A 9,175-nucleotide genomic window follows, 5' to 3' on the forward strand; every position below is an offset into this window, starting at 1 on the left:
AAAATTCTAGAGAACAGAATCCAACAACATAGTAAAAAGATCATACATCATGACCAAGTGGGCTTTATCCTAGGGATACAAGGATTCTTCAGTATTCTCAAATCAATCAATGTGATACACCATATTAACAAATTGAAAGATAAAAACCATATAATTATCTCAATAGATACAGAGAAAGCCTTTGACAAAATTCAACATCCATTTATAGATGTTGCCCTCCAGAAAGCAGGCATAGAAGGAACATACCTCAACATAATAAAAGCCAAATATGATAAACTCACAGCAAACATTATCCTCAATGGTGAAAAATTGAAAGCATTTCCCCTAAAGTCAGGAACAAGACAAGGATGCCCACTCTCACCACTACTATTCCACATAGTTTTGGAAGTTTTAGCCACAGCAATCAGAGCAGAAAAAGAAATAAAGGAATCCAGATTGGAAAAGAAGAAGTAAAACTCTCACTGTTTGCAGATGACATGATGCTCTACATAGAAAACCCTAAAGACTCCACCAGAAAATTACTAAAGCGAATCAATGAATATAGTAAAGTTGCAGGATATAAAATTAACACACAGAAATCCCTTGCATTCCTATACACTAACAATGAGAAAACAAAAAGACAAATTAAGGAAACAATTCCATTCACCATTACAATGAAAAGAATAAAATATTTAGAAATAAGTCTACCTAAAGAAAAGACCTATACATAGAAAACTATAAAACACCGATGAAAGAAATCAAAGATGACACAAATAAATGGAGAAATATACCATGTTCATGGATCAGAAGAATCAATATACTGAAAATGAGTATACTACCCAAAGCAATCTATAGATTCAATGCAATCCCTATCAAGCTACGAATGGTATTTTTCACAGAACTAGAACAAATGATTTCACAATTTGTAAGGAAATACAAAAAACCATGAATAGCCAGAGGAGTCTTGAGAAACAATGGAACTGGAGGAATCAATCTGCCTGACCTCAGGCTCTACTACAAAGCCACAGTCATCAAGACAGTATGGTACTGGCACAAAGACAGAAATATAGATCAATGGAACAAAATAGAAAGCCCAGAGATAAATCCACACACCTATGGACACCTTATCTTTGACAAAGGAGGCAAGAATATACAATGAAGAAAAGACAATCTCTTTAACAAATGGTGCTGGGAAAACTGGTCAACCACTTGTAAAAGAATGAAACTAGAACACTTTCTAACACCACACACAAAAATAAACTCAAAGTGGATTAAAGATCTAAATGTAAGACCAGAAACTATAAAACTCCTAGAGGAAGACATAGGCAAAATACTTTTTGACGTAAATCATGGCAGGACCCTCTATGATCCATCTCCCAGAATAATGGAAATAAAAGCAAAAATAAACAAATGGGACCTAATTAAAAGCTTCTGCACAATGAAGGAAACTATAAGCAAGGTGAAAAGACAGCCTTCAGAATGGGAGAAAATAGCAAATGAAACAACTGAGAAAGAATTAATCTCAAAAATATACAAGCAACTCCTGCAGCTCAATTCCAGGAAAATAAAAGACCCAATCAAAAAAATGGGCCAAAGAACTAAACAGACATTTCTCCAAAGAAGGTATACATATGGCTAACAAACACATGAAAAGATGCTCAATATCACTCATTATCAGAGAAATGCAAATCAAAACCACAATGAGGTACCATTTCATGCCACTCAGAATGGCTGCTAGCAAAAAGTCTACAAATAATAAATGCTGGATAGGGTGCACAGAAAAAGGAATCCTCTTACACTGTTGGTGGGAATGCAAACTAGTACAGCCACTATGGAGAACAGTGTGGAGATTCCTCAAAAAACTGGAAATAGAATTGCCATACAACCCAGCAATCGCACCCAGCCCAGAGTGGTGGGCATACACACTGAGGAAACCAGAACTGAAAGAGACACATGTACCCTAACGTTCATCACAGCACTATTTACAATAGCCAGGACATGGAAGCAACCTAAATGTCCACTGGCAGACGATTGGATGAGAAAGCTGTGGTACATATACACAATGGAATATTATCAGCTATTAAAAAGAATGCATTTGAATCAGTTCTAATGAGGTAGATGAAACTGGAGCCTATTATATGGAGTGAAGTAAGTCATAAAGAGAAATACTAATACAGTATATTAACGCACATATATGGAATTTAGAAGAAGGAAATGATGACCCTATATGTGAGACAGTGAAAGAGACACAGATGTATCAAATCAACAGGTTGTATGTACATTTTAACTTGCCCAAGTTCAGTTCAGTTCATTTCAGTTGCTCAGTGGTGTCTGACTCTTTACGACCCCATGAATCGCAGCACACCAGGCCTCCCTGTCCATCACCAACTCCCAGAGTTTACCCAAACTCATGTCCATCGAGTCAGTGATGCCATCCAGCCATCTCATCCTCGGTCGTCCCTTTCTCCTCCTGCCCCCAATCCCTCCCAGCATCAGAGTCTTTTCCAGTGAGTCAACTTTTTGCATTAGGTGGCCAAAATATTGGAGTTTCAGCTTCACATCAGTCCTTCTAATGAACACCCAGGACTGACCTCCTTTAGGATGGACTGGTTGGATCTCTTTGCAGTCCAAGGGACTCTCAAGAGTCTTCGCCAACACCACAGTTCAAAAGCATCAATTCTTCGGCCCTCAGCTTTCTTCACAGTCCAACTCTCACATCCATACGTGACCACTGGAAAAACCATAGCCTTGACTGCCAAAATCACTGCAGATGGTGATTGCAGCCATGAAATTAAAAGACGCTTACTCCTTGGAAGAAAAGTTATGACCAACCTAGATAGCATATTTAGAAGCACAGACAATACTTTGCCGACTAAGGTCCATCTAGTCAAGGCTGTGGTTTTTCCTGTGGTCATGTATGGATGTGAGAGTTGGACTGTGAAGAAGGCTGAGCGCTGAAGAATTGATGCTTTTGAACTGTGGTGCTGGAGAAGACTCTTGAGAGTCCCTTGGACTGCAAAGAGATCCAACCAGTCCATTCTGAAGGAGATCAGCCCTGGGATTTCTTTGGAAGGAACGATGCTAAAGCTGAAACTCCAGTACTTTGGCCACCTCATGCGAAGAGTTGACTCATTGGAAAAGACTCTGATGCTGGGAGGGACTGGGGGCAGGAGGAGAAGGGGACGACCGAGGATGAGATGGCTGGATGGCATCACTGACTCGATGGACGTGAGTCTGAGTGAACTCCGGGAGTTGGTGATGGACAGGGAGGCCTGGGGTGCTGCGATTCATGGGGTCTCAAAGAGTCAGACACGACTGAGTGACTGAACTGAACTGACTAGATGGACCTTTGTTGGCAAAGTAATGTCTCTGCTTTTTAATATGCTGTCTAGGTTAGTCATAACTTTCCTTCCAAGGAGTAAGCATTCATGGGTGCAGTCAACATCTGCAGTGATTTTGGAGCCCAGAAAAATAAAGTCTAACACTTTTCACTGTTTCCCCATCTATTTCCCATGAAGTGATGGGACCAGATACCATGATCTTTGTTTTCTGAATGTTGAGTTTTAAGCCAACTTTTCCACTCTCCTCTTTCACTTTCATCAAGAAGCTCTTTAGTTCTTCACTTTCTGCCATAAGGGTGGTGTCATCTGCATATCTGAGGTGATTGACATTTCTCCCGGCAATCTTGATACCAGCTTGTGCTTCTTCCAGCCTAGCGTTTCTCATGATGTACTCTGCATAGAAGTTAAATAAGCAGGGTGACAATATACAGCCTTGACGTACTCCTTTTCCTATTAGGAACCAGTCTGTTGTTCCATGTCCAGTTCTAACTGTTTCTTCCTGATCTGCATATAGGTTTCTCAAGAGGCAGGTCAGGTGGTCTGGGATTCCCATCTCTTTCAGAATTTTCCGCAGTTTGTTGTGATCCACACAGTCAAAGGCTTTGCTGTAGATCCACATAGTCAAAAGCTGTGGCGTATTCTCCTTTAAAAGTTTTCAGTGTTTTAATTCTTTTTAAAAGTTAAATTGGAGGATAATCGCTTTACAATGTTGTGTTGGTTTCTGCCGTACAGCAACATGAACAACCATAAGTATACATATATCCATCCCTCTTGAACTTCCCTTCTGCCCCACTCCCATCCCACCTTCTAGGTTATCACAGAGCACCAAACTGAGCTCCCTGTGCTATACAACAACTTCCCATTAGCTATCTATTTTACACAGGTTAGTGTATATATTTCAATGCAACTCTCTCAATCGCTGTTTTAATTTAATCTTTAATACTTCCTATTACTTGTTACAAGTATCTATGCTCTAAGTATTTCCATATTGATTCTATTCTCTGTGTCTAGCTCAGAGAAGCATTTAATACATAGCTGGCCACTGCATAAATAGTGTGACTTTATGTTATCTTTAAAATGGAATCTAAAAGTTTCTCTCTATTGTTAAGAATGATTTGTGAATATTTTAAATCTTAAAGTTATATAATTTCTCACATTATATGAAAGGTATTGGGAAAATACAATTCAGGAACTCAAGAATTCGATTATGTGAGGAAAACTAATGCCAGAGACCAGTACTGAATATTCCTTCTACCCTGGTCTGGACACCAGTCATGACCTAAAGCAGGACCAAGGTCCTGCTAATGTTTCAGACGGAAATGGCCCTAAAAATTCTGGCCAAGTCAGCCCAAGACTAACCACATGAATGCTCCAGGGGTTGGAACTATTACAGCATGTCTGGGGACAGATGCTAGCAGGTAATGGCTTTACAACTTCTGGACCCAGAGTCAATCAAAAGAACAAGTGAAATGACTACATCATTTGACTGACCATCCCAGGTAAGGTTTGGAATAGTTCTTCCCTTTCCTTATGGAACGAAGGAGATTTAGGGTTTGGTTGGTTTTCTCAGGTCTGTGGAACTGGTATCTTCTGAGAGAGACTAAATACTGGAGGGGAAATGGTACTTTCCTAGATGCCTTTTTAGCATCTTGTATCTGACATCTCTGAAACCAAGGAAATCAGAAGGAATATGGAATTTAAAGGAAAATAGAAAGGTTCTAACTTTACCACTTAGATTCGAGCTTTCTGTGTACCATTCCACTCAGAAATGGCTTATTGAACACCTGCTCTATGTTGGGGGCTGTGACTAACAAGTTTGTTATTGTTTTGTTAAGTACAGTGTATTTTTAAAATTTAGTGTATTTTTACATTTAGAAATTTAAAATTAGAAAATAATTCTTAATTATGGCTACTATCAAGACTTCAAAGCAGACAACATCAACAATAGAACTTTGGTAGAATTTAACTTCAGATAAAATTTTCACAATGATGTAAAACTGTCTACTGAAATAGGATACTAAAAGATAATCAATATACCGGAAGACAAGTTTTGCCCCTAAATATGACCAGCAAATGGGTCTTCCTTATAGCAAAATATCTTATGCACTGCTTCTAAAAAACACTGTAAAAATAGAAAAAGATAAAAGAGTTAAATTATTCAAATAAGAAATATAAGTGGCTGATAAAAAAGAAAACCTTGAATGTTATTAGGAAAAAAATGTTTGCAACTACAAATGCTGTCAAAATACAATTTTTCCTGTTAACTTTTTATGAATTGGGTTTTGAAGACTGTGTTAAGAGTTCTATCCATCCATCCATCTATCAGATGGGTTGAATGTAAATTAATCAAGTGGACAAGAGGGTAAGAGTCTGAGAGAAGGGCACTCTAGAGGTGTGAAGCTGTACTCTTGTGTCAGAGGTGTGAAAAGTTCAGCACTGCTAGAGATGATTATGCAAAGGGGAGAAGAGTGAGGAGTGAGGCAAGAAAAGGAGGAAGGTCAGGATTATAGAGGATACTGAGTAGGGAACAGCAAAGACCTTTGTATCCTGAGGATGATCAGGATCCAATAAAGACTTTCTACAGGGAAAATTCCAATTGAATTCGAGTTTTAGGAAAATCACTTTGACCCTGCAGGTAGGGTGAGGCTGAAGACAGGCACTCAAGCACGACAGGTCGCCCAGTGAGATGGGGAAGCCTGAACCTAGCCAAGAAAGAAAGGCGGAGAGGGGAGCAACAAGCACCTTCTGTGGCATCCTTCCCTGAGTCTCAGGATTTAACCTATGAGCTACAATTACACTCAAAGGAAAACACCAGCAAGGACACACTTGGCTTCTTTTCCACTTTAGCATAGCTTCACCTACAAAGCTAAGATGCCCCCCTGTTTGTTTTCACTGATGTAACTCTGGGGGTCGGGGTGGAGAGGCTGTTAGCCCAGAGCTGGGTGTAGCTTGTGGTCAGTAAATTTGTGGGCTGCTTTCTGCGTGTCCTCACACTGGCTGGAAGGTTCTGATAATGCAAGGATTTGGGCCCAAGCTATAGGGAACTCCTATCTCAAGGCTCCTGCCCACACCCCAGGGGGGTTTCCTGGAAGCCTGAGCTCTACTGTTATATGCTAATCAGCTCTACCCAAAATGGCAACCAGGGAGAGACCCGAGCTCTGAGAAGAAAAGAACCCGACAAGTCTCAGGAAAGATGGAGAGGGTCTTCAAATTCTCATCTGGAATTTATTTTTTGCCTTTCCAGGAACATAATATATCTGGTTACTGCTCTTCTAATTCATGAGGGCAACAAACGTCATTTATAGTTAACCCTCCTCCAGCAACCCTCACTTTTTTTTTAAAGAAAAAGAGGAGGGAATTTCACAACTTGACTAGGATATATACAATTCCACTTTTAAATTATAAATTCATGTTATGGTTTAGGGAAAACTGATATGACTTAATATTTTAATATTACAGAGAATAGTAGTTCTAATTATAGTTAGGTTGGTGGATCTAAATGGGGAAATGATATAAATAAATGATTGAAGTGCTTTATGTTGGGTTTTAGTTGAGCCACTTGGAGCTAGTAAAATAGCACAGTCATTCAGTAAAAACTTAGAGGTAAATGGGCTTCCCTGGTGGCTCAGCAGTAAAGAATCCACCTGCAATGTAGGAGACAGCTTCACTCCCCGGTCAGGAAGATCTCCTGGGGAAGGAAATGGCAACCCACTCTAGTATTCTTGCCTGGGAAATCTCATGGACAGAGGAGCATGGCGGGCTACACACATGGGGTCGCAAGGAGTTGAATACAACCTAGCAACTAAACAACAAAAGTCAAAACTGTAATAAAATAAAAACAGTTCTTTGCTGGGTGGTTGAGAATGAATAGGAAAACCCATAGAGGTCACTTTGGAGGTGAAGGTGTACAAAGCTCAAATCTTAAGGGAAAAGTATGTATTCTCTAGAATACATAGCTTCTTTTCTAGATAAAGAATCTGAAACCCAACGCAATTAACTGACCTGGCAAAGACACATAGCCAGTTAGTGCAGAGCCTGGAAGAAAACTAACCTCCCTTGACTCAAAGTTCACTTATTCCCCTACTATCCCGTGTTATTCTATGATTAACTACGGAACTGGAGATTTCACTGACTATGGTGTCACACACAGAGAAGGACACCAGAATAGGAAGAGAGGTAAGATTATATATAAGAGGTATAAGATTATATATAAGAGGTAAGATTATATAAGAAAATAACACACAACAGAGTTTCAAAACAAAAATAGTAAGTCCAAATAATCTTTCCAGGTTGTAACAAACAACAGCCATGTCTCCAAGCATGGAGAGAGAAGGAAGAGGGGCTGTCATTGGCTAAAAGATGCTGTGGGCGCTCCTTTGGCATTTAATTCAGGAAACTGTGTAAGAATCGCACTTTCAGAAAAACCTTTCAGTGATATTTTTCACACAGACACACACAAATGGCAAAGGATGAAAAGGTCCAATTAAGGAGCTTATTCGATAGAAGACACATTGTAAAATAATTATATTGCCCTTCTAATTGCCAGGGAAGAGGGTGGAGACCTGTTAAAAGTGTACAATAGACACGGGCACTAAAAGGAATCCAGATAACAGCTAACAGAACTGGTTATAAAAAGATTAGAAGCACTTGAAGCTGACCAAACAGAAGGTGCAGATAACACACATCTGCAGGTTTGCAAGGCCTGAGTGGGAGAACCGGTGAACCTTAGAACTGCAGCCTACACGGCGTGAAGTGGAAGGCTGAGCAAGAGTCTGACTTACTCAGGTGTCAACTGTCTAAGATATTTTGGTAAAACAATTTTCTAAACAAAGTTGGTTTGAAGAACTGGTCCTCAATTTTGGACAGTCTTCTGAAACTAAGTCACAAGATTTTTGTGATAAGTGTGAGAAAGAGCACTCCAGGGACCTATGTATGATTCATAAGGTTAAAGTATAGTGTTCTAACCCAAGCAGAAAATAAAAACCCAGATATCGAGCACGTCCTATAACCAGACACTCTGCCACACTCTTAATTCTAAGACCCTACCATCTTAGGTCATCTTATCCCTATTGTATGGATCACAAAAGGGGCTGGTTAATTTGGAGAAGGCCGCTCCAACTGAGGGCAGGAGGAGAACAGGCAACAGAGGATGAGATGTGGTTGGATGGCATCATTGACTCAATGGACATGAGTTTGAGCAGCGTGCAAGAGATAGTGAAGGACAGGGAAGCCTGGCATGCTGTGGTCCACGGGCTTGCGGACACAACACAGCAACCGAACAACATCGACACTAAGAAACAAGTGCCAAAGCAGGAATTACTTCTGACCGTGCCAGATGCCTGCCCATTTTTCATGCCCCACAAGGTAGATCGATGGGAAGAGTTACAACTTCTCATTTTCTTCTCTGTCAAGGCTGGACCTAAGGAACTGAAGACGATGCCTAGAGAAGGCAGGTCAGTTCATTCTATGCTGGTTAATGCATGCCTGACCCAGTAGGAAATGATATGCTACCAAATTTCCCAGGTAGTTTTTAGGGGAACTTAGAGAAAGGCTGTCTGACTGTAAGGCCCCAAACACTGTCTGGGTAACCATGGTTCCCCTACAAACTACAGAATAAAATTTAGCATCTAAACTCTGCATCCCAGCACTCGCTTAAGACCCTCACCAGTCTTCTCCTTGTTGTTCAGTCGCTCAGTCATGTCCAACTCTTTGCCACCTTGTGGAATGCAGCACTCTAGGCTTCCACACCCTTTATCATCTCCTAGTTTGCTCAAACTCATGTTCATTGAATCAATGATGCCCTCCAACCATCTCGTTGTCTGTCAACCCTTTTTCCTCCTGCTCTCAATCCTTCC

The sequence above is a fragment of the Oryx dammah genome, unplaced genomic scaffold (assembly GCF_014754425.2).
Source record: "Oryx dammah isolate SB20612 unplaced genomic scaffold, SCBI_Odam_1.1 HiC_scaffold_18, whole genome shotgun sequence".
In the NCBI taxonomy this organism is placed as follows: Eukaryota; Metazoa; Chordata; class Mammalia; order Artiodactyla; family Bovidae; genus Oryx; species Oryx dammah.